The 27,412-nt window shown below is 41.6% G+C and overlaps 1 protein-coding gene across 1 annotated transcript in view; it reads right to left on the bottom strand.

Moving 5' to 3' along the window:
- Positions 1-25,775, bottom strand: part of MTUS1 (microtubule associated scaffold protein 1) — a 161,293-nt gene extending 135,518 nt beyond the window's left edge. The window contains 2 exon segments of the mRNA XM_082374787.1: positions 17,597-17,710; positions 25,641-25,775. The gene's annotated coding sequence lies outside the window, so the exon portion shown is untranslated.
- Positions 25,776-27,412: the final 1,637 nt, after the last annotated feature.

Consider the following 27,412-nt stretch of genomic DNA (forward strand, 5'->3'; position numbering starts at 1 on the left):
AGGCATCTCAGAGTTCAAGCGAGGTGCTTAGCTTCTTACAGAGCCTCCAAACCATTCAGCACCACTGTCTTTTGTGGGTTTTTTTTGTTTTGGTTTTGTTTTGCCAGCCCCATGAAGCTTGTGGGATCTTAGTTCCCCGACCAGGGATGGAACCCGGGCCCATGGCAGTGAAAGCGTGGATTCTTAACCACTGGACCACCAGGGAATTCCCAGCACCACTGTTGATATCATTTCTAGACCGAGGCTGACACAACTACCGTTACATGGAACAGTCCCATTCAAGGCCCACTTAATAAGAAACTCCTTTTCCAGGGTTTAAACAAATCTCAACTTGATTGCACGGTTCAGAGAATAAGCGCTTCCAATAAATTACTCATATTTTACAGATGTCTCAGGCACAATGCTTACATAAAGTAAGCATTCAATAAAGGTTAACTGTAAATCAGATTTTGTTAGCTATCCATTACACATCTCTTACAGGTAACGGATCAAAACTAAGAAGTGGTAAACAACTATTTTTAATATCTAAACACAAACACAAAACAGTAGATACACACAATAACCCCCGACTAACCCCCTCCTCTTTTAAGACCTAATTGTTATTGCTCTTTTGGAAAGCAACTTCAACAGTCATAAAAATGACTTGTATGTAATTTTATGTGAAATGGGAAACTTTGAGGGTGGGCTCAGGTCACAACAACCCCCCTTCTCTGCCAACAGCCCCTTTACTCCCGAGGTGGCTCCACTAGATGAACTAGCCCTGGTGTAGACAGCTACATCAAATGAGGTCAGATTCTCTCTTCCGAACAAGCACTTGGATTTGAAAGAAACAGTCAGGCAGACTGTGTCCATGGAATTCCCTAGAACTGAAAATCCTATCAATCCAAGCCCTGTAGAGGTAACCCCTTTCTTCCACGTGCCCAGAAGTGGAGGAAGCAAGCGTCTCCAGAAAAAGGCAGCTACCAATGTCCCAAGAGAAGCAGAAGTGAAAACAATGAGGTGAAATGACTGACCTGACTTGGTTCCTAACAACTTCCTTGACACTTGGGTTCTGAGCAATTTTCCATACCCTTATAACGCCTATCTGGTTTTTGCCCCAGTTCGCTTGGATTGATTTCTATCACTTCTAAATTAAGAGTCTTAAGTAAACTGTGGCCAAGAATTTGTCACAGGAGAGACTTGAGGCTTTTTGGCGTATTTTCTACAACTGGCTTAGAAAACAATCTAAATGTGACTAACAAGGGACTGATTAGAAAATTACAGTAGAGTAACAATGAAATACAGCCATATAAAACTATGCATACAAAACAACTAGGAAAAATGTTTGTGTTTTATGATTACAATCATGAAAAATATATAGTAAAAGAACACGAGAAAATGAATACATTAGATGTGAAAGGGGATACAGGGCTATGGGCTATTGATGCTGGTTTAATATCCTGTCTGTGTTGTTAATTAAAACCAGGAAGAAAAATCTAATAATTTCCCAAAACTAGAAGTAAACACAAATGTCCATCATTAGTGGATGAATAAAAAATTTGCAATACATCCATGTAATGAAATAGCACTCAGCAATAAAAAGGTAAACCACTGATTCAAACAATAGAAAGGGGACTTCCCTGGTGGCGCAGTGGTTAAGAATCCGCCTGCCAACGCAGGGGACATGGGTTCGAGCCCTGGTCCGGGAAGATCCCACATGCAATGGGGCAACTAAGCCCGTGCACCACAACTACTGAGCATGCGCTCTAGAGCCTGCAAGCCACAACTACTGAAGCAACAAGAGAAGCCACTGCAATGAGAAGCCCGTGCACCGCAACGAAGGGCAGCCCCGGCTCGCCGCAAATAGAGAAAGCCCGAGCACAGCAACGAAGACCCAACGCAGCCAAAAATAAATTAATCAATTAATTTAAAAAATAACAAATAATAGAAAGGTATCTCAAACACATATGCTAAATGGAAAGACGCCAGACCCAAAAGGTATATAAATCCATTTATATACTATCTGGAAGGCAAAACCATGAGGACAGGACTGAGGTCAGTGTTTGCCTGAGAGTAAGGGGAAAGCACTGAAAGGGGTATAAGGAAACTTTGGGGGATAATGGAAATTTCTATTTTTTGTTAACTGTGGTTGGTGGTTATACAACTCTACGTTTATCCCAATTCAATGAACTATCCACTAAAAAAGGCAAAGTATGCTGTATATAAACTATACCTCAGTAAGTCTAACTTTAAAATGAAGAAGACACTGAGCTTGGAAACCAAAGCTATGGAGGCACCTCTAAGAGATCTGTTTTCTAAACGACATTCACTCATCCAATTTGTCGGGTGCCTGCTGTACACCAAACATGCTATTAGATGTTACTATAGGGTGAAAAAAGTAGACCAAAAAATAAATAACACAACTGTTTAAACAGGAATTGTAGTCAATGGAGAAAGGCAGGGGCATTCTGGTTGCTATTACAGGAGTGGGGGGGGGGGGTCTCTGAGCAAGTCACATGTGCAGCTGGGACCTGAAAACTATTATAAGTAGCAGGTAAGGAGGCGAAGAACAGAAAGGTTTTAAATGTAGTGTTTTATCAGCAGTCAACAGCAACTCAACTGTTTAAATATATCAAGTGTGGTTATATTTTAATGTGATGTGGAATGGGGTCTCTGAAGTAAGAGCCCAGACAAACCAAGGTCTTAAAACAGCACTAGGGCAGTGGCCAGATATAAAGAAGTGGTTTTGGACCTCAGGGGCCCTCAAAGAGCATTACGGTTCCTCCATCCACTGTCGATATTTCAAAAATTATTAACAGAATGTATACATTTCTCTGAAATGAGGTTGCCTAAGGGTAACTAAATCTCACATTCTGGTGTTTTAAAGAAATCTGTTGTACCTGTTTTTACCTTTGGCTGAATTCTACCATACTTTCCTCAAGCTTATCAAAGATTCTAAATGACAGTTACACACACACACACACACACACACACACACACACACTTACCAAAAGGTGAACAAAAGTGTTCTCTGTCTGGTAAACAAAACTCTTCACCCACCCTACAGGGTTCAAGTCCAAGACACCTCCTTCACATGGCTTCAGAGGCACTACTCTATCTTTATCCTCTGAAACTCACAGGCTGCTTCTTGGCAAACGCCTCTGCTGGATTTTTCTCTGACCAACCTTCCAATGTTGGGAGTAAGGCGGGGCTCAGCCGCTCTTCCTAACGCGTGGTTTTATTACAAATACATTCTGTTGGAATAACAACTCCCACGAGCATATCTCTAGCCCTGATCTTTCCCTAAAGCTCCAGATTTTAATGCCCAACTGTCCAGTCAACACCTACATTTGCTTGTCTAATAGGTATCTCACACTTCCTGCATCTAAAAGAGAACTCTGGGCTTCTAGACACCCCCAGCTTCCTTCTTGCCCCAGTGTTCCTTATTCTCCCTGAAAGAGAATACCTATACCACCAGGTACCCAAGTTGATCATGCCGAAAACCCAGTTGTCAGCCTTCATTCCTCTCTTTCCCTCTTACCCCAATAGCCACTCCTAAATAGGGGCTATCTTCAAAATACATCCCAAACGCAGCCATTTCTCACCTTCACCATTACCCCAGGTCCAAGCCACTACTGTCTCTCTCCTGAAGAACTAACTGAGCAAATCATTAGCCTCCTGTCTCCTTACAATATATTCTTCACACAGCGACCAGAATGATCCTTCTGAATTTGTGAGCTCACGCAAATCCCCTCCCAAAGCCCTCTATGGTCTCTCATCACACTTTTGAGAAAAAAAAGACCCACTGATCTAGAACACCAATGAGCAACAGATTAGCCTTTGTGCTAAAGGTGACAAGAAATATCTTCAAAGGCAAGGGAGTCCTCGCTGCGGCCCCCAAACCAGATGATATTCCTTAAACTTAATAGTCAACTCTAAGATACAGTGGAAGAATCCTTGAAAATAAACGACCATCCATTCCTAAATCAATAGGTATGTGTTCAAACAAAATACTCTCCACCTCTTCGCCACTCAGACCTCCACAATTACCTGAAGGCTGGGAGGGAAAAGGGTGTTTTTGGCCTTCTGACCACTGATTAAGTTTCTAAAGTGATCTGGTTTCACCTTAAATAACAAAAAAAAAGTCTCTAAAATAAATATGAAGTTTTGAATATGTTATACCCAAACAAAAACAGCCACCTTTCTGAAAAGATTCTTTTGTGTCTCACTTTGAGACTGAAGTTTCTTCAAGCCCACGTCATAAAACGTGCACCATATGTATCCAAAAGAGTTATGAGTAAGTGTGCTGAATAATCCTCCCAGAAAATTCAATTTAAAATGTATAGGTCTTTGTTTAAATGGCCTGTTGTCTGCAAGTTTTCAAACAATGCTTCGCTTTGTGTTCCCAGGCAGTATAGGAAACAAGGCACGTTACTGTTTCCACTCCTCAAACATACTGTGACTAACATTAAATACAAAATATTTTCTTGCAAATTAGAAACATCTAGAAATACATCTCACCAAGCCCAGCCTCATACAAAGAATAACCTCCAATATTTACTTTTATTTTTTCTGGGGTTTTTAAAAAGTCAATCACTAAAACTGTTACCTCCCCTGACACAAGCCAGGAGGAAAACACTCCTCTCCCCTACACTTTTCACACTTGTCTTCAGACACACAGCCTCCCCACTTGACTGCCTCCTTTCCGGGTCATCTTCTGGCAGCAGGAAGGCAGCAGTGGCTCTGTGCCATCAGGCCCTCCTCCTAAACTGTGACTATTTTTAGGCCAGCAGCCCCTCTCTGATTCTGAACTTGGCCCTAGATCATCATGTCCTTAGAGAGAAACTCTTCAGAAGCCGCGCAAGTCTCAGTAGGATTAGCTACACTCCTCTGCTAACACAGCAAGAATCTCTTAAGGGCTGCAAAGGCGAATGTCCTCCAAGGATAGCAGGGTCATGACCTTTATAGCCCAACCCCCCCCACACACACACACACTGCCCTCAGTTGGCCTGACCAAGGCTGTGCTCTCATTCCAAACATGCAACCCGTAGTGCCCATGATTTCATCAGGGTTAAAAAAAAAAAAAAAAAAAAAGGCTGAAAGATTTCCTACTCTTGTGAGAATTTTAACCCATGTGCCAGGAAATTTTAAACAACTCAGTGATGAGTTTTTTTTCCCTGAAGTATCATGTCCAGCAGCAACCTTGAGATTTCAGATTTGTGTAACAGCCTTGGGAAGAGGTAGGTATTGATAAAATTATTCAAAGAAAATTTTAGTCACCTCCCAAAAAAAGAATAGCACACCAAGACGGCATAGTAAGTTAAATATCCCCTTGCGCTGTTTATAAAAATAACCATATACTATAACTTCTGCAATTGGAACAGGCCTACCAGAAACACTAAATATATCTGATGTTAAAAGTCTGCACCATCTATTGCTACACCTCTATAAAAGACAGCTATAGTAACATGATTGTCAAGTTAAATGTTTGCTTTTTCCATCTCACTGCTAAAATGAAGCATAAGAACCTCAAATTAGGTTTGAATGTTTTAACAACTGAAATTTCAAGGGAGAACATACAAAAAAAATAGGGAAAAATACATTTATGTATTTCACCTTGTACCTCTCCTTCAAGGACATCATGCCATATCAAAATTGATCTCTTTCATTCATCCCCAACTTGGATGTTACAAAGAATTGTACATGTTTTCTGAACCCGCAAGTTTACAGTGTCAAATATTTGCTCTCCAGACTTCTACTGACAACATTAAATGGAGACCTCATGAAAACGTTAAGAACAACACACGGGCTCTGGTATCTGAGAAGAAGACAGGTAGGCTTGACCCAGAGCTGCAGATCCAAGGACCAAAGAAGTTTCACTCACTGGTCCTGGCTGTGGCATTTAGCATCTTACTGGGGGTCTCCGGCCCTGAAGGTGAGTATCCCTCTGTCAGGTATCCTCCCCTCCATGTACTCCGGAGTTCCAGGACAGCTACATATAGAAATGTGCCAGGAGAACAAAGGAATACAACATGGACCTCGGGAAGTGAGAAACCCAGCCACGTCTCCTCCTTTACCCTCATAAGCAGGACAAAAGGTCATTGCTCCAAAACTGGCTACTTTTTGCATTTCTCAAATAGGGGTGTAGGAAGAATGAGCCTATGGGATCTTAGACTCTGTCCTCCAGAGACTTGGAGGCATGGACAGTGAAATTAAAAAAAAAAAAAAAGACTTTGAATATGCAGATTGTTGTGCTATAGAAGAACTTGGAAATTCACAAGCTGGACTCTGTTTACCTTTATATTTCTTTTTTATTTTTTTTAAAATTAATTAATTAATTGATTTATGGCTGTGTTGGGTCTTCGTTTCTGTGCGAGGGCTTTCTCTAGTTGTGGCAAGCGGGGGCCACTCTTCATCGCGGTGCACGGGCCTCTCACTATCACGGCCTCTCTTGTTGCGGAGCACAGGCTCCAGACGCGCAGGCTCAGTAATCGTGGCTCACGGGCCCAGTAGCTCCGCGGCATGTGGGATCTTCCCAGACCAGGGCTCGAACCCGTGTCCCCTGCATTGGCAGGCAGACTCTCAACCACTGCGCCACCAGGGAAGCCCTAGCTTTATATTTCTAAAGTGAACGTGTTTAATGCCAAGTTTTTAGCTCCGTGAAAATGGTCCAAATCTGGCTCCCAATCGAATGACAGCCTGACTGTGACAGCCTTTAAAATCATTGGTACATGAAAGTCAATTGAGACAGAAACCTCTAAATAATTACCCTCAGCAATAAATTCTCAGCAGAAATAATTCAATAATAAGACTCCAGCCTCAACGCCAACCTGCAGCCCAGTTGTGGTCAACTAATTCCAAACTGACTGAGGCCAGGACCACTGCTTCCCTTTACACAGACCTGTGGCCCTGATGGCAAAGGCAGGCCGGCTTGGAGTTTAAAAGCAGAGATGGACGCAATGAAGATTTGTACTTAAAAACAGGAGAGGACTGTTTCACAAAATAATTTGTGAAATTCAATAGCCTAGTTTTTTTTTTTTTTAAGTGAAGAATTCCAGTATCCACTCATGCCTTTCTCCGCATGGCTGTAACCCCTGTACAAAATATTTTAATATTTTAATATATTTTATATATAAAATAACATCATTCTTTTAGGATACTAACTTCCTAGCTTAGCTGTTATAAGCAAGAGGGCAGTGTGGTTTAACTTAATCCACATTTACAGTTGAGAATAACTCTGTTCCCCACCAACATATAAATGTAAGATGTTTTAGTTAGCCATCTAAACCTTACCAATTTCCTTAGAACTATTCTCCTAATTCTAGAGACTTTCAAGGCATGAAATAATCCTTATGTGATTTTTATTATATTCAAAGCTTCCAATTAGCTACAAAAAACAAAAAACAAAAAACAAAAAACCCATACAAGAGCACTAGAACAGTCCCAAGAAGCTAAGTGAGGGTCAGTTACTTCACACACCACCCTGCCTGTTTCCTCATCCCTGCTATAAAGTGCCCTTTTACTAAAAGAGCTGTCATTCATTCAACAAAATTCATTACTCACCTACCATGTGCCAGCAGCTCTGCTAGGGACACAATGGTGAAGACAGTCTCTGTTTTCAAAGAGCCTGTAGTTCAGTTAGGACAAGAAAGTACAAATAAATAATTACAAAAACTGCAAAAGTAGAAGCGACAGGGACTTCCCTAGTGGCGCAATGGTTAAGACTCGCGCTCCCAATGCGGGGGGCTCAGGTTCGATCCCTGGTCAGAGAACTAGATCCCACATGCATGCCGCAACTAAAGAGTTGTGTACCACAACTAAGGAGCCCACGTGCCGCAACTAAGGAGCCCTCAAGCCACAATTAAAACCGGCGCAACCCAAAAAATCAATTAATTAAATAAATATAAAAAAAAAAAAGTAGAAGTGGCACAGCCTAAGGGAACCCAGGGGATGGACTCCACTGTTGCCGGTCTGGAGGGCGTGATTAAGCACGGCTCCCTGGAGAAGATGACGCTCGGGCTGAAGACGAGCAACAGCCCAATGAGTGCTTCTCAGCCTTTCGGATTTTATGGACAAGTAAAATTTCCCCTCCAAAAATCTAGAGAGACAACCTGGGGAAACCAGCTTTTAATTTTGTCACTAAAGATACTTCAGACAAAATAACTTTTTACTACTACCAACACATTATAAAAGGGCATTTTAACACAGAAATGAAGGGAGTACATAATTGCAGAGTAAAGAACATTCTTTCAGTTTAGATTATATAAATTAGCTTGATGAAAATCTTAGTACATTGCGTTTTTTTTCCACTTCAGTATATCACGGTAGACATTTTGTCACCAAGCACACCTGGTTCATAAACTCTCGCAAGGAACCTCTGAGTCAGGTGAAAAGGGCAGTGAGGAAGAGGAGGGCGGGCAGGGTAGCGAGGATGCCGGCTGGGCTACAGGGAGACTCTCCAGGAAGGTCGAAGAGGGGGGCCAGAAAGACCCACACAAAAGGAAGTGCTGAGACGGCCAATGGGTCAGAAAGGCCCTGGACCCCTCACGGAAGGGTCAGCGTATGCTCTACCCCTCCACTGGAAGCCAAGACAGAGGCCAAGAAGCCAGCACACAAAAAAGCCCCATGGGGGCTTCCCTAGTGGCGCAGTGGTTGGGAATCCGCCTGCTGATGCAGGGGACATGGGTTCGAGCCCTGGTCCAGGAGGATCCCACGTGCCGCGGATCAGCTGGGCCCGTGCGCCACAGCTGCTGAGCCTGCGCTCTAGAGCCCGTGAGCCACAACTATTGAGCCTGCAAGCCACAACTACTGAGCCCACGAGCCTCAACTACTGGGGCCCTTGCGCCTGGAGCCCGTGCTCCGCAACAAGAGAAGCCACCGCAGTGAGAAGCCCGCGCACCGCAATGAAGAGTAGCCTGCGCTCGCCACAGCTGGAGAAAGGCCACGCGCAGCAACAAAGACCCAACGCAGCCATAAATAAATAAATAAATTTATTTAAAAAAGAAAAAAAATAAAAAAGCCCCATGGGATACACATGGACAGAGGCTTCTAAAGACCAACCCTGAGGAGCTGCCTCTGCAGAGGCCAAGAGCTTGAAAGGCAGCACCTGGACCAGACAACCCTCAGCCGTTGCTGTGATGTTATGACGCTATAACGCTCCTCCAGGACTGAGAACGATCCCAGGAGTGGGTGTACTGGGCGGGGGGGGGGGGGGGGGGGAAACAATCCTTAAGAGAACAGCCTTGAAGAGGATGTTTGCACGGACCAAATTTAAGTCCTGAAGTTAAGGGCTATGTTTAATCACTGGCATTTAAACACATGATGGGAATGGCTCATCTTCAGGAATACGGAAGCACGCACCAGAGAATCTGTTCAGGCCAGAACACACCCTGCAGTTCTTCGGATTACTTAGGGATTCACCTACCTCAAACCAACGCATACTGTTTTGTACCAAGGGTATACTTTTCAGAAAGAAAATCAAAATAGAATTCTCTTTAAAGACACTTTCCAAATAAAATGACAAGTACTGTGGAGTGAGGCTGACCTAATAGCTGAAAAACTGTCTGAGGCTTTTGAATGGCAGAAAGACCTGAGACAGAAAACGCTGTGTAAACACAGTATTCACGGCACCGAGAAACCGACAAGTGGGAACTGCCTCTCCCTGACACACTGTCAAGTCCTACTTGTCTGCCCACAGTCAGCCAGCGTGTGAGGCCAGGACGGGGGAGCAAGCAGCTACCTCCTCCACGGGTAACGACAACAACAGGGGCATGTAGCACTTGAAAGTCCTCAAAGTGTTCTCACAGTCACCCTCTCAGCTGACAGCCCAGTAGGACAGACAGGTCCCATGACAGTCACCTCCTTCCCATCCCTCCACCCCTTCTGGATGCTAAACCTGATGTTTCCAGACAGTTAGTACCTTGCCCAAGAGACACAGTTAATAAATAGCAATGGATACTAAACTCAGTTCAGATGTGTACTCTTGATCTCTTTCCGAACTCGCCTTTTCACAGAAATAAAATCAACTAACATTTGGTAGCTCTATACAGCTACAGACCCATAGCTGCCTAGACACGGAGGGCAGGCATCACCCACGGAGAGTTCCCACATTTACTTGGTAACTGGGTTACCCACCTTGATCAAGCCAAAAATAATCTTGGCCTCATTTTCCTCATCTGTAAAAACTGATATGACAGTAACATTCCATCCCATAGGATTAAGAGTTACATGAAAGTTTTGGAAACTTTCTAACTCACACACAATTGTTATTTGCTACTCTTATAATGGCAACAACCTTGTAAAGCAAGCGTTATTATAATCCTCACTTTACTGATGACCGAAGCTTAGCAACTTGTTCGCATGGTTGAAAGCACTTTCTGGGAGTGATGGACATGTTCTATACCTCGATTACTGTGTTGGTTCCACACGTGCATATTTGTCAAAACTCATTATTGTGCACTTAAGCTAAGCATATTTCAGGTTACTTAATTTTACTTCAATTAAAAAAATTTTTTTCCACAGATCACATGGCTAATAAACAGCACTATGCATTCCAGAACACATCCATTAATTCAGGTTGGAACATAAAGATGTTTTTCCTGGTTCTTGTTCTACAATCCACTTTCCAACTAATCCTTCCTACTCAACTGAAAACCTGAATGCTGACTACGCCCACTACCATTTTTGTCTGATCTCATGGACATCAAACCTGCTCTACTTATGCAGCTACATGTAAAAAAAAAAAAAAAATGAAATTAGAACATTCTTTAACACCACACACAAAAATGAACTCAAAATGGATTAAAGACCTAAATGTAAGACTGGACACTATAAAACTCTTAGAGGAAAATATAGGCAGAACACTCTCTGACATAAATTGCAGCAAGATCTTTTTTGATCCACTTCCTAGAGTAATGGAAATAAAAACAAAAATAAGCAAATGGGGCCTAATTAAACTCAAAAGCTTTTGCACAGCAAAGGAAACCATAAACAAAATGAAAAGACAACCCACAGAACGGAAGAAAATATTTGCAAACGATGAGACCAACAAGGGATTAGTCTCCAAATCTACAAACATCTCATGCAGCTCAATATCAAAAAAGCAAACAACCCAATCAAAAAATGGGCAGAAGACCTAAAGAGACATTTCTCCAAAGAAGACATACAGATGGCCAAGAGGCACGTGAAAAGATGCTCAACATCACTAATTATTAGAGAAATGCAAATCAAAACTATAATGAGATATTACCTCACACCAGTCAGAATGGCCGTCATCAAAAAATCTACGAATGTTGGAGAGGGTGTGGAGAAAAGGGAACCCTCCTACACTGTTGGTGGGAATGTAAACTGATACAGCCACTATGGAGAACAGTATGGAGGTTCCTTAAAAATCTAAAAATAGAGCTACCATATGATCCAGCAATCCCACTCTTGGCATATATCCAGAGAAAGAGAAAAACATGGTTCGAAAGGATACATGCACCCCAATGTTCATTGCAGCACTGTTTACAATAGCCAAGACATGGAAGCAACCTAAATGTCCACTGACAGATGAATGGATAAAGAAGATATGGTATACAACGGAATACTACTCAGCCATTAAAAAGAATTAAATAATGTCATTTGCAGCAACATGGATGGACCTGGAGATCATCATACTAAGTGAAGTAAGTCGGACAGAGAAAGACAAATATCATATGATATCACTCATATGTGGAATCTAAAAAAAAAAAAAAAATGATACAAATGACTTTACAAAACAGAAACAGATTCAGACTTAGAGAATGACCTTATGGTTACCAGGGGGGGAGGGTGGAGGGAGGGATAGACTGGGAGTTTGGGATTGACATGTACTCACTGCTATATTTAAAATAAAATGCCTTTCCGTGGGGCTGCGGGGGGAGATGTTTTTCCTGGTTCTTGTTCTATAATCTACATTCCAACTAACCCTTCCTACCCAACTGAAACCTTGAAGGCTGACTATGCCCACTACCATCTTTGATCTTATGGACATCAAACCTGCTCTACTTATGGAGATTTTTACATTTTACTGTAACATATTCACCTTGACCCTCCTAGAGGAGTAAGTCTCTGGCCATGACCCTATAGGGCACTATAGCTTCAGACCTAAACAGTCACCTTGAACAGCGGGTCAGCAGGACCATGTACCAGGTGCTTATAACCCAAACCAACAGACCCCCAAGAATCTAAAATATTCTCTCTCAGTCTAAGTCAGCATTTCGTCAACATTTTTTGGGTCAACTAAATATAAAGCACTCTTCTAAGTATTCCTGATAAGGGAGGTGAACAAAATTAAATTCTTACTTTTGTGGATATTACATCACGGTGTAGATAATTTTCAGAATCCCATCAAAAAGTAAGCCTTTTCATGAAAATCAGTAAAAAGAATGAGTTAAAACAGTAAGCCAAAGTTTCAGGATAGTACTGAGCCAACACAGAAGGGACTGTCTCTATGAAAGTAAAATAACTAAAACCTAACCACCATTTACACATAGTGTCTATCAAAGGCCACTGTCAAGCTTTGTACAACTGGGCTAAAGAAACGATTTGATGTAAAAACTGTGCATCCTTTTCATTTCTGAATTATGTACAGCTACTTAAAGAAATTACCCAAAAAATAGCCCAGGCTGTTTGAGGGAAATAAGCATAGACCAGGTGCGCAGGGTAGAGTTCAAAGCTAAAATAAAATCTTTTCCTGAAAGTGTTAAATGATCATGAACAGGGACATGTTTAGACTCTTTCAGACACTTGCCATATCCTTTCAAAGTCCACTTGGCGAAAAGGAAATAATTTTCCATTTGAATCACTCCAAGACCAACTGAAAAATGTCACTGTGTGTGTGTGTGTGTGTCATTATGTGTGGGTGCAGTTACACAAGTCAGCACCTCACATTTTATCTCCCAAACTTCATTAAACATCGACTTCCTGTAGCCTTTACTTGAGAATGATTATCTGTGTTGGGCTTTCCACTAGCAAATATGAGTGCCTAAACAGAAGGTCAATGTATGTACACATGTAACTCACAGGGGCAGCCCAAGGAAGAGCCAACCTCCCTGAAGGGGCCTCCTTTCCAAGTCCTAACAGCAGACATTCCTTAGAAGTCACTTTGGTAATAAGAACTGTTGACCTTTAGGGCTAGAAACCATGGTTGATACCCAAGGCGTAACTGTGGTTTTATGGGACATTCTCTTCCCAGTTCTGATTGACAACAGGCCTCACCTCCTAGTTAAATTTCTACCTGGGGTTAACTGCATCTGCCCAAGAATTACCTGCCTCTATGTAGCTTAAAATAAGGAAATAGGATTCAAAACTTCCATAGGAAAAAAAAAAATGTTTCAGAAAAACAAATATTAGTCGCTATTCAACATGCATGACCTTGCATTACTATCTGTAAAATGGGTATACTTTACAATGTATTGTTCTATAATCAAATGATTCAGATGATCGTTCAAAGGAATCTAATTAGGTTCTTTTTGAAAAAGCAGTCTGAAAACTATAAATTCTTATAGAAATGTAAGATACTGTTGTAATGATCTGTAACTGTCAGTTTTCCATTTCTGCTACTAATCATAATGGCTTACAAGATTTAACATTCTGTTTTATGTTCTGTGGCTAGAAAATGGAAAAACAACAAACCATAATTCTAAGCTATGTCATCTGAAATTTTACATTTCCAAACTACCATGTGCCTTTGATCCCACTGCAGCAGCAATGTGAAGAAAATCCTAGCAACAGTAATTTATTACTTCTTATGGCATTAGAAGTAGTCAAGTAACAGTATCCTATTTGGAGTGGGGAATGGACCAGGAGGGAAGATCTGGGTCCTAGTCCTGGTTCCATAACTTACTCATCATAATACAAAACATTTATCCAAAGAGTTCTGCTTCTCAGTTTCCCCATGTATAAAACAGAACTCTCACAACCTGCCCTGTTTACCTCATAGGGTTGATGTGATAATTGAATGAAAACGTCCTTAATGTCGTACTTACAAGTTACTTTCCAAAAACATATGGTGCTGTTTTATTTCACTTTGTCCAAAAGATGAAAATTCAGCATTACCTCAATAATTATATATATTAATGGTAACATTTTAAAACCAAAACTCTCAAATATGAATGTTGCTGGACTAAGTTACAGGTTAAAAATTAGAACAGAGGATGGCAGTACTTTAAAATCCACAAGCGCTTTACTGATTCAAAGTGATGATTCAATTCTGAGTGCTTTTAGAATGTGCTGACAGCAAACTGGCAACATAATTTACAGACTTTAGCAAAGATGAAAGTATCTACTTTAATTTAAAAAAAAAATACAGCTCAAATATAAAAAAAATCAGCAACTCCCCTAAACACAAACTTCCAAGAAAACCAAGAGGTAACAAAGGTGGAGTTGAAGAATAAATAATGAATAATCTCAACTGGTACTGGTATAAACCAATTCTTTTTAAGGAAGAGGGAAAGTTATCAGGCTCCTGTTTCTGGAATTTAATTCCCTACAGACAGCACCAGAGGATCCAAGCAACACCCCCAAAATTGCGTGGAGAAAATTAATGAAACTTCCTATCCATGAATCAGAAGAGGTTTAAAACAAGAAACAAAGGGAAATTATTAGCATTTATACCTCTCATATATTGGGCAGTGTGGTAGAATAACTCCAGGAGACAGGTATTATCCCCACTGTCCTGAGGAGGCAACTGGGCGCAAAGGCATTGAATTAACTTATCCAAAGCCTCGAAGCTAACATTGAAGAGCTCAGACACGAATCCTATTTGGTCTAACTTCAAAGTCTGTGCGCTCTCTAGTACATCCTTGTGCCAAATGTTCTGGATACCAGTAACATTTTTTCCAGTTCTATAACATAGTATGCCCCCAAGGTTTCATAATGGACATCAGGGTGAGCAAAATCTAGCTCAAGGTTGAAATACCTCTATTTGTTTTATTATTCCAATTTTAATAAAAACAAGAGCAAGCAGAGACAAAAAAACAATAACCAGCCCTGGAGGCTTCCACATATACCATATAAGTAGAAAACAATTTTCATTTGATTATGTACCTATACGGTTATAAATTTTAAATGTTCAGCGTAACAAGATGTAACCAACATTTTCTAACATAATAGTCACAACTAAGAGAAAAAACAGTCACATCTGCAATATAAAATCATTTAAAGTTTTTTTTATAAAAAGAGAAATGCAGGATTTTTCCTATCTCCATTCCCTTCTCATTGACTGGACCCATTCTTCTTATACTGGCATTAAAATGAATTAGTAACTCACTCTGCATAGTTGTCATTTAATATTTCCATAAAGCAACACCAGAAATTTTTAAGCGTTAAACACAAAATTCAATACTTGAGAATACTACATCAAATTCAATAACCAGCAATTCTAGTGAATCATCAAAAAGTTCTACAGAAATGCAAAACTACTCTGAAACAAATCTTATTAAAGGTATTAAGAGAAACAACCCCAGACTGAAAATAAATCTAAATCCCTCTTTAAAATGTAAATACATATTTCCCCAGACAAGAAACAGCCCAAGTCTCTATTCACGAGAAACTGTCAACTTGTGACTGTCTGCCTAAATGGAGAATGGAATAAAATGATCACAAGTGGAATTAATTCTGTACAAGTATTTGCACATGGGTATGCCAGATGTCCTGAGAATGGCACTTCATAATAAAACAGAATTATAACTCCAAAGGAATAGGAGCCTCATGCCTTCCAGCTCTATGGGACCCTAACTCCTAACGGTACAGTCTTCCAGAGGGACATGAAGTGACAGGCCGAGCTGCTTGCTGAGTACATCACAGTGGATGGAGGGGAGGGAGCACCAGGAGACGACAAGGAGGGAAGTCGAGAAAAGCAGGGAGGAAATTAATATCTCAGGCTTAAAAGACCTCTAGTAGCTGTGACTAACTGAAGAAAGAATTTCAAACTTCCATGCCATCAGAGCTCAGAGCTCTAGATGATTTATTCCAGGCTACATCTGGTACAAATAATTATTCAAAGTACAATCTTACCCAGCATCATCAGGTTTAGACCCTATCCTCAAGAAGCTCATAAGAAGTAATAAAAAGATCTGGGAAAAAGTCACTAAAAAGCTTATCCAGAGAAAGTAAGTGAAACCACAGACCGTAGTGCTAAGTATCTTTTGGTGAGAAGGAAAAGAATAAGAGTGATTAAGGATCAGGAGTCTTTAGATAACCAAAAATGTCAAAAAACTTTATGTCTACCTATATTTGGTCAATGTAGTAAGCAGAATTTCCAATGTATGACACAATGATAACGACTCAAGAGAATATGTCTAGTAACCTGGACACACTTACTAACTGTCCAAAACTGCCCTTTTCCCAATGGTGGAGGCTTTTCTGGCTGACTCCTCTGAGAACTGGAGCAGTTTTTCCTTTTCTTTCCCCATATCTACCCTGCACAGTCTTTGGCCCGTAGAAAGTGCTCAATACATGGTTTGAGGCGGATGAAAATCAAACTTAAGATTCCAACAGCAAGGATTGTTACTCATGCCTTTTATTCATCACTTAACATAAAAACATAATCCTAACTGTACACTATGTATAAGTGGCCTGGTTCTACATATAGTGTCTAGATTGAAGACCCAACAAAACAAGCGCATTTTTCTTGGTAAATAAAAAAATTTACCCTTTGTAACCCATTTCTCCCATCTTTCTTACTCTCTCACCACCAAGACATCTGAAATCCTCATCTGAATTATAGACTATTAGGTTAGGTTAGTAGAAGTGTGCAAACATGGTTCAACTCTATAATCTGCCTAGGAATAAGATGACTAGAGTGTAGCAGTTTACTGCACAAGAAAAAAGACTTTTTATAGCAGAGGGAGATTTAACTGGTAGCTATTCTGGTAAATACAACCCAATCAACTTGACACAGAGGTTGGGAAAAGGGGGTGAGTCCATGTGTGGATGTCATATCTTAGACTGCTTATATCTATACTGGCTTCTATTTTTGTTCCATGAAGCTAGCCAAGGGAACTATGTTTTTAAAAGATGCAGTTTCAACTCGAAATCATTAATTGTTACAAACCATCAAGACAATCTACAAGATAAATATAAAAGGGAATTTCTCATTTGTCACTGAACACTGCTGAACACATTATATGACCTGCTTATCTGAAATAAGATGAAGAAATATTGACTTTTCCTTCAGAATTGTGGTGTACGTAAATAATGCCCAAGTTAAATATTACCAAGTTTCCAATGCAGAAAAAGCATAGAAGATGAGTTAACAACCAACAGTCAAACGTGAACATTGCCATAAACATTAGTTAAGCTATATGTTTATTCACACAAGAATATATTTTTTCACCTCTCCTTCCTACTCTTTTGATAAGTGTGACTCTCTCCCAGAGGGGTTCCATCCTCAGTGCCAACTGAGGACACAAAATGTCCTGAAATGTTTTGGTTAACTGCAGAAGATCAGGGTAATTATGAATGATTCGCCCTCAAACTAAACACTGATTTTCTCTTCTTTGCATTGAACTTAAATATAAATTGACAAGGCACGAATTAAAAGAATGATAAGGTAATTTAAGGGCTTTAAAACCCTCTCTCCATGGCACCTTACCTAGAAGACCGATTCGTTCCCAGCTGTTTTCTTCCTAGTCTCGGCTCTTCCTCTTGCTGTGTGCACACAGTAGGGGGCTGGCCAGGCCTGCCCTTCAGCTCAGCACAGCTCTTACTGAAACATGAAATCAGTACAATTTCAAACGAAATGACAATACTTGGAAGAAATTTCCTCACGACCACTCTGCCCTTTCCAGCTAGCTTGAGAAACTTATGACCCACTCTTCATCTTCCTTCACTGCTCAAGAAGAATCTATTCAACCCTACTAAAGAAGTAAACGTTTCCTTAAAAGAAACCTTAACTGCCTTTAAAACTATCTATAGTTTTACAACTTCAAAATGAAACAAAAGTTTTAGGTTAGACTACAGGTAGGATGTGTGGTTTTTCTTTTACTCATGTAAGTAATGTGTACACAAAAACATTTATTAATTTAGATCTGGGCCTACTCGCAAGACCTAAATACAGTTTATCTTTAAGTAAATACATTTTTACTTCTCTTCAGTATGGGGCTTAAACACAAGGCTAAGGAAAACCTACTAGCTTTAATGAACAAACAAGGCTGTTTGGGAATCAGATTTGTATGCAAGTATGTACTTCTAAAATGCTTGAAAGCTATTTACCTAAGTAAAATACCACTAGGTTCAACCTTGTTTACACTCTAAATTTGTGGAGCAAACCATTTTTTCCTTGATTGTGTAAAAGTTAGACATCAGGGCAATCACAAATTGCATACTTACTTATGGTATATGAAAATGAAGTATTATTTTATCTATCTACACAGTAAAGATTAGTCCCTAAATCTGTCATCCCCAAAATGGAAACATCTTTTTCATCTGGAGCCAAGTGAACAAGAAAAAGTCATGCATTAATATCATGAATAACCACCCACACAGAAGAGTAATAACTGCTGGTTTCAAAGAACACTGAAGTCATTTTAAAAAGGAAACTACCAGGCACTTCCCTAGCAGTCCAGTGGTCTCCCGCTTCCACTGCAGGGGGCACGGATTTGATCCCTGGTCGGGGAACTAAGATCTCGAATGCTGCATGGTGCGGCCAAAAAAAAGGAAACTACCATTAGGGCAATCTTTTATAAAACTTGTTTAGAAGTAAATTGTTAGAAGTTGGCAAACTCAGTTCCTAGTTATATTGGACTGTCCCAAGCCAAGTTTGGAGAACCCTGATCAAAGCAGGCTTTTCTGAACCACATTTCAGGCTGGCTAATGTCATACCAAACCATTTAATCCTTCTTTTCCTGCAGGGTAGGATCACTCATTCTTGGTCACTCTTTATCTCCTGCGGCGGCCACAAGCCACTGCTGCCCAAGTACCTGCCAGCTAAGTGGTGATGGTCACTTCCTCCTAGGTTCAGCTACCTCCAGAGAGTCTGGGCCCATTTCTAAGTACCTCCAAACACACACCACATACCAACCACACCCTCACAGCTCATATATGGGCCTATGGCTTATTGTTAGGCTAGAAAAGATGGGGAGTGAAAGGCAGGAACTCAGGCTCCTATGGAGAGCATTCTTAGTGAGGTCTTTAAACATCCTCAGGGTATATTTAAGCTTCCATCGTATGGAAAGATAACCCAAGTTTGAGAAATCTGGAAGGCTTTTTTTTTTCCCCTCTTCAAATCAATAGTTTATGAGTAGTGTTAAAAATTAATTTGGAAAACATTTTAAATTACATATATATCTTATCAAACATCAAGAAAAGACTCATACTGGTTCCTTAAAAAACTAAAAATAGAATTACCATATGATCCAGCAATCCCACTACTGGGCACATACCGTGAGAAAACCATAATTCAAAAAGAGACATGTACCACAATGTTCATTGCAGCACTATTTACAATAGCCAGGTCATGGAAGCAACCTAAATGCCCATCGACACATGAATGGATAAAGAAGATGTGGCACATATATACAATGGAATATTACTCAACCACAAAAAGGAACGAAATTGGATCATCTGTAGAGACATGGATGGATCTAGAGACTATCATACAGAGTGACGTAAGTCAGAAAGAGAAAAACAAATATCGTATATTAACGCATATATGTGGAACCTAGAAAAATGGTACAGATGAACCAGTTTGCAGGGCAGAAATAGAGACCCAGATGTAGAGAACAAACGTATGGACACCAAGAGGGGAAAGTGGGGGGGGGGGGGGTGTGATGAACTGAGAGATTGGGATTGACATATATACACTAATATGTATAAAATAGATAACTAATAAGAACCTGCTGTATACAAAAATAAATAAAATAAAATTCAAAAATTCAAAAAAAAAAAAAAAAAAAAAGAACTACCATACGGGGCTTCCCTGGTGGCACAGTGGTTAAGAATCCGCCTGCCAATGCAGGGGACACGGGTTCGAGCCCTGGTTCGGGAGGATTCCACATGCTGCAGAGCAACTAAGCCCGTGCGCCACAACTACTGAGTCTGCGCTCTAGAGCCCGCGAGCCACAACTACTGAGGCCCGTGCGCCTGGAGCCCGTGCTCTGCAACAAGAGAAGCCACCACAACAAGAAGCCTGCACACTGCAAACAAGAGTGGCCCCCGCTCGCCGCAACTAGAGAAAGCCTGTGCACAACAACAAAGACCCAACGCAGCCAAAAATAAATAAATAAAATAAATAAATTTATTAAAAAAAAAAAAAAGAAGAACTACCATACGACCCAGCAATCCCTCTACTGGGCATATACCCTGAGAAAACCATAATTCAAAAAGAGTCATGTACCAAAATGTTCATTGCAGCTCTATTTACAATAGCCAGGACATGGAAGCAACCTAAGTGTCTATCAACAGATGAGTGGATAAAGATGTGGCACATATATACAATGGAATATTACCCAGCCATAAAAGGAAACGAAATTGAGTTACTTGTAGTGAGGTGGATGGACCTAGAGTCTGTCATACAGAATGAAATAAGTCAGAAAGAAAAACAAATATCATATGCTAACACAAATATATGGAATCTAAAAAAAAAAAAAGGTTCTGAAGAACCTAGGGGCAGGACCTGAATAAAGATGCAGATGTAGAGAATGGACTTGAGGACACGGGGAGTGGGAAGGGTAAGCTGGGATGAAGTGAGAGAGTGGCATGGACATATATACACTATCAAATGTAAAATAGATAGCTAGTGGGAACCAGCCGCATAGCACAGGGAGATCAGCTCGGTGCTTTGTGACCACCTAGAGGGGTGGGATAGGGAGGGTGGGAGGGAGACGCAAGAGGGAGGAGATATGGGGATATATGTATATGTATAGCTGATTCACTTTGTTATAAAGCAGAAACTAACACACCCTCGTAAAGCAATTATACTCCAATAAAGATGTTTAAAAAAAATAGAGATGAGGATGGGTAAGGAAAAGAAAACGAAAGGTGTAGGAGTAACTCTGGTCACTTAAGAATATAGTTATCCTGTGTATAAATACAGATAGTGAGTCTTTTGGTATCACTGGTTTGAATCAGCTGAAGACTGTTTTCTTCTTTTTCTTGAATGTCTATGTTGTGGTTGTTCAAAGGGGGGGACATGTGAAATAAACAGTCATAATTCACAAAAAAAAAAAAGAAAAGAAAAAAAAAAGACTCATATCAACAATTCAGTATGGGGCTTCCCTACTGGAGCAGTGGCTACTGCTAGAAAAATGGTACAGATGAACTGGTTTGCAGGGCAGAAGTTGAGACACAGATGTAGAGAACAAACGTATGGACACCAAGAGGGGAAAACCGCGGTGGGGTGGGGGGTGGTGTGCTGAATTGGGCGATTGGGATTGACATGTATACACTGATGTGTATAAAACTGATGACTAATAAGAACCTGCAGTATAAAAAACAAACAAAAAAACCCAACTAATACTAAACTTTCTTTGGGTTATTTGTATGGAAATATGTTAATATAAATGTTTCAGACATTACATGAAATTTCTAAAAATCTTATATGTTCTGGTATAATGTCATAATTCTAGTTATTACTTTAAAATGTATATCTCAGAAATAACTAAATTTCCTTGTCAATTGCATTATTATGAACTTTCATCAAAACTTTAACCCTGGTCATTTTTAAGTCTTTTGTCATTTACAGACAGTTCTGGGTGTACTCTGATGCTTTTGCAAAAATGTTCCTATAAAAGGGTTTCATCTTCAAGGAATTCATGGAAAAGACTCTGACAAGTACAGGTTTCTGGTAACTGACTATACTGCTGAACTGAATAAGCATTTTCAGAACTCTAATGGAAATCTGATGAATTCATAAAAGTGCTAACAAAAGATCAAGATGAAAAAAAAATTAATTACATGGGACTGAGTGAACTGATGAGGTTGATTATAATTTTTGTGACTTTCTGTTTGAATTTAAAAAAAAATCCCACAAGGACTCAGAGGCAAAAAATATACAAATCAATTTTCACTGCAAAGTAAAGGAGCTGTTACAGTGGAGGATTACTGGACTGAATTATGACATAGTAATAGTATGTTTCGTGTTTGGTAATTGCAATCATTGTTGCTTTTGTTGTGGTCATCCATTTACAATGCTTGGTGTCAGTTAATTTATCTCTTGTAAAAATAAAATACAGTGTGTGTGTGTGTGTGTGTGTGTGTGTGTGTGTGTGTGTGTGGAAAAAAAAAAAAAAAAAAGAATCCGCCTGCCAACGCAGGGGACACGGGTTTGAGCCCTGGTCCAGGAAGATCCCACATGCCGTGGAGCAACTAAGCCCGTGTGCCACAACTACTGAGCCTGCGCTCTAGAGCCTGTGAGCCACAACTACTGAGCCTGCGTGCTGCAACTACTGAAGCCCACGCGCCCAGAGCCCATGCTGCCCCAAGAGAAGCCCCCGCAATGAGAAGCCCACGCACCTCAACGAAGAGCAGCCCTGGCTCGCCGCAACGAGAGAAAGCCCGCACGCAGCAACGAAGACCCAACACAGCCAAAAAATAAAAAATAAAATAAATTCTTTAAAAAGTGTTAACATTAAAAAAAAACAATTCAGTATGAAACTACAATAATGAATATAAAAAGAAGAATTGTGACAAGATAATACTATAAATGAACTATTGACGATAAATGGATTGTGAGCCCAGTTTACATAATCACAGAACAGATCTGAAAGGCTCATTCCCTGGGATTTAAAACTTTCTTCTCAGATTTCAAAGAATGCTGTTCCTAATGTTACATACCATGCACAACTATCTCTCATCAACAGAGCAATCTGTTTTGCAACAGTCTCTACTCCAAGACATGGAGATTCTCCTAATGGATTTGAAAAAAATGTAATTCAGAATTCTGGAGAATTCTTTTAAAAGTTATCTTGTGCCACGGTCAAACATCATTCTTGGGCTATGATTCAGAAGAGTTAAAATTTTTGTTTTTGAGAAAGTCAACAGATTTGGCTACATTAAAGTACAGAACTTCTATAAGTCAAAACTACTATAAACATGAGCTAAGTGTTTGTCTTTGTAAGACAAAGACAAAATTGGGGTGGGGGGGAATACCTGCATGACGAAAGGCAAAAGTTTACTATCAAAGGCTCTTATGAATTACTAGAAAAATACTAGTATCTCCAGGAGAAAAATTGGGCACTACATTCAATTAAAAGGGAATAAAAATGGAAAATAACTAGAGATTTTTTATATTCAACATCATTTGGAATCAAAGAAATGAAATTTAAATAGTGAGATAGCACTGTTCACCTATAAGGCTGGCAATAATTATTTTTCCTTTGCAGGATGAGTCTCCGTATTAACAAAAATACAGTAACACAAGTACTCTCATAGAGTGGGAACTGGTGGGAACAAACTTTGGTAAAACATTTTTTTTTAGAAAGCAGTGGTCACTCTGTATCGATAGATCTTTGAGCCATCAGCTGTATTCCACAGGACTCCATCCTAAGGAAATATAGGAGATATATAAAGTTTTATAAAGGATATTTGTTGCATCAGTATATATTTAATAATAGTAATTGGAAATAAATGAAAAGTTCAGCTATTAGGAAATGGTTAAATAAATTGTTACATCTATACAGTGTAGTATTATGTAGCCACTAATATTATGTAGAACTGTAATGACATGGGCAGTTTCTCATGATATGTTAAGCAGAAAAGAAAACATCATGCAACAGTATTAACTACAGTTATACAGTTTTATATAAACTATATATTGTAATAAGTAAATCTGCTATAGGTTAGCAAGTATAAAAAAAATACTGTGGGACTTCCCTGGTGGCGCAGTGGTTAAGAATGCACCTGCCAATGCAGGGGATACGGGTTCGAGCCCTGGTCCCGGAAGATCCCACATGCCGCGGAGCAACTAAGCCCGTGCGCCACAACTACTGAGCCTGCACTCTAGAGCCTAACTTTCCTTAGGGAATTTTGTACTTGAGGGGAGGAAAAAAAAAATCAATAAAAGCACTTTATACATTGTAAAGCACTATACAAACAGGACATCATTGGTTCAGTTTAAATTGCCCATCATTTCCTGCCCTAATTATCCCTGAAAAATAGGTTTGCCTACAGAACTGCAATTCCAACTATGCAATTCCTTTCAGGGTTAACCACACACTGTTATCTGAGTGAATCTAAACTCCCTAAGGAGGTCATAGGTTCCCAGGAAGGAGCTACTCTCATTTTTTAAAATTCCCCTGCCTCCTAGATGGTCGGCCTCCTTCCCTCCATGCCTAACACGCTCACCCTCCAGCCCAAGGGCTCAAGGTTTCATGTGAAGACGATTGAATTCCTATCACCTGGCAAAACACAAATGCTTTCATCTCCCCTGTTTCGCCTAAGACCTTATTCAAACAAAGAAAACAAAACACACTGGATTTCTTTTCTTAGTACACTGACTACTTGAAACAAACAGTAGTTAATGGGGCATGTAAAACTTTTGCAGGCTAAATGAAGAATTAATCTCTCCATTCTTACTCCAAAATAAATTAGTCCAAGTCAGAATCAATAAATAACTTAGCAGAAAAGAGTTTATGTCTGAAAAAAAAAAAAGGACAAAGATTTATTTAAGGTAGGTAAACACCTAAGTCCACTAATTACTGTAGTCAATCAGGTGATCTTAGTTAAGAGTGGATTTTTCTAAAGAGCTAGAAAAGCACATGTGAACCGCAGGAAGTAATAAGACACAGGCGAGAGGACCTTGGGAATTACAGCAACCTCATTAATGCCATCTTTTCAGCCCTGGTTGCTTACGCTGAGAATGGGCCCAAGCGAACCGCCCAGCAGGAAGGCTGAGTGCCAGGCCCAGGGGGGTCCGGACGGGCCCAGGCGGGTCAAGTGTCCGGTAGGCGGCTTCCGGCTGCGGGCTTGTCAGTCTGCGTAACTAACTCTAAAGTAAATGCCTTCGGTCACTTTCAAGGTGACAGCTACGTGATCCGCATCCGTCCCTTCCGCACGAGCTGCGCTGCCCGCCCCCACCCCCCACCCCGTGAGACCAGCCCTCCGCAGCCTCCCCACCTTTCCCCCAACTTTGGCACCCAAGGTCCCAGAATACCCGCCCCCTCCCTCGGGGCCAGTCCGGCACCCTGTGACGGTCGCGTTCCGGGGGTCCGCTCTGCACCCTCGCCCGCGATCCCCCCTGCGCACCGGCTGGGCAGCGGCAATCGACGCAACTCCGCACTTACCCGCAGCGCCTCGAGCCAACCCCGAGCCCCCCGGGGAGCCGGGAGACCAGCACTCCGAGCCCGGGCGCCCTTTGGACCCTCGGCGGAGTCGCGCCAGGCCCACCCGGGAGGCCCGGGTGCCACCAGTGCCCAGCGGGCAGCGCCTGCACCTGGGGACACACGGCTTGTCGCCAACTCCCGCCCCCGCCCGCCGCTGCAACTGCCAGGCGGGAACCCGGAGTCCGGGGCGCCCCAACCTCCCAGCCTCTCCGGCCGCGGGGGGTGCAGCCAGGGCGGGGAGCTCGGGAAACTTGTAAATAGCAAAACGCGGCCCCCTCTGCCCCCTCGCCCGCCGCCGCCTCGCAGCTGGAGACAAAGGCCAGGCGGCAGCCAAGGGCGCTGCGCCCCAAGAAACTTGAAAGACGCGCGGGGCTGTACCTCGAGACACCGGCCCTGGAGGCTCCCGCCGCGCTCCGCTCCGCTCGGCTCGGCTCCGCTCCGCAGGTAGGCGGGCCTGGCCCGCCCGCCAGCTCCCTCCCTCCTCTCGCGCTCCCGGGTCCCAATCCCGGAGCCGCGCGCGCTCCCGGCCTAAGTGCCGACCCGCCCCACGCCTGCGGCGTCTGTTCCGGGCCGCGATGCACCTGTTGCCACGCGCGACGCGGCGCCCCGGGCTGCTGCCTGCGCACCTGGTAGAAGCGCAGGTCGGAGACCACACAGGCCCGAGACCTCACAGGTCCGAAACCACGCAGGTCCCCGCGGGCGACCGGGGCTCAGCCGTGCCCGGAGCTGGGGCCCCAAACCTGGCCTGCTGCCGAGTGGATCTTGCCTCCTACTCCCCCTCTTGCCACCTGTGTTTTCCGTGCGAGCTCCCGCGCTTCCCGCTAGCCGTGGGGCAGGGCCGCGAGGGCGGGACGGGGTGGGGATAGGGAGTGGGAAGGTGGCAGAATTATCTGGGCGGAGGTTTGCAAGGAACCAGCAGAGATTGTCTCTTCAGAGTGTCCGACTCCCGCTGTGTCTTATCTTCGCGCTTCTAAGAGGTTTACCGGCAAACACCTATTAAAGTTTAAAGCCATGAGCTCCAGCTGTTAGATCTTCGAATAAAAAGTGGAAAGGAGACTAACACACCAGGGGCAGAAACGAGGCCCGACCCACTTTTCTCTAAACACAAATTACGTCCTTTTTGCTAAACTGAACAAATTTCAACCATAGCTGTCTATTAGGCCCATAGAATATTTTCATCTATCGGCATATTTTTAATACAAAGCTTTTCCAAAGGGGCTAGTCCACCTACGAGGGATGTGACATTATTGAACCATTAAATGTCGGGCAACTTAAGTCGAAATTTTTTTGAGATGTTTAATTACCTGGTTGGGATTTGCCAAAAGATTTTTAAGAGAAGTAAGTTTTTCTCTGAGAATTAAGCTGAGGATACTGTAATTGACCAAGTTTTGTATACTATCACTATCAGATCAACTAACAGATGTATTGCCATTTACTGTTATAAAGCCTTTTCATGCGCACAGTGTTCCATTAGTTCTTCAGCAAGATCCAGTGGTATATAGGTCAGATTATTACCTCCATTTTTCAAGTGAGGAAATGGAAGCTCAGAAAGGTGAAGCGATTTGCTCAAGGTCACACAGCTAGTGAGGGGCAAGCACAAACCCAGCTAACCTAACTCCTGATCTTTTTATTCCATTACATGTTGACAGTCCTTTGTGATTATTTTCAAAGAGGTACAGCATTAAACACCGTTGAACGGTTCTCCCTTATGCAAAAGCACCAAAAAACAAACCAAAATAAAACAAAGCACTAACATTGTTTCTGCAAGTCACCAGGCAAATATGCTAATTAGCAACATGCCTCCTCCCTAAGCAGAATACTCCAGTGTTAAACGTACCATTTAATCTTTATAACCCTCCTGTGACCCAGGTGACTTGGTCCAACCCCCCACAAGTTCTATTGTGTGGCTTAGTTATATCTATAAATATAGAACCTGTTTTACTTCATTTTTCCATGGTATAGATTGAAGGGAAAAACCACAAACAAAACAAAACTTTCTCCTAAGTATTTAGAATCAGCCTTTGGGGCCATTGGGGAATCTGAAACTTAGCTTCTAATTGCATCCACATAAAAACAGAAGTTACCTTCTAGGGACATCATCTGGGACTCTGTCAAGGCAAATATGCTTGAAATGGGGCCTGCTGACTTTT

The sequence above is a fragment of the Balaenoptera borealis genome, assembly GCF_965194805.1.
Source record: "Balaenoptera borealis genome assembly, chromosome: 21".
NCBI classification, from domain to species: domain Eukaryota; kingdom Metazoa; phylum Chordata; class Mammalia; order Artiodactyla; family Balaenopteridae; genus Balaenoptera; species Balaenoptera borealis.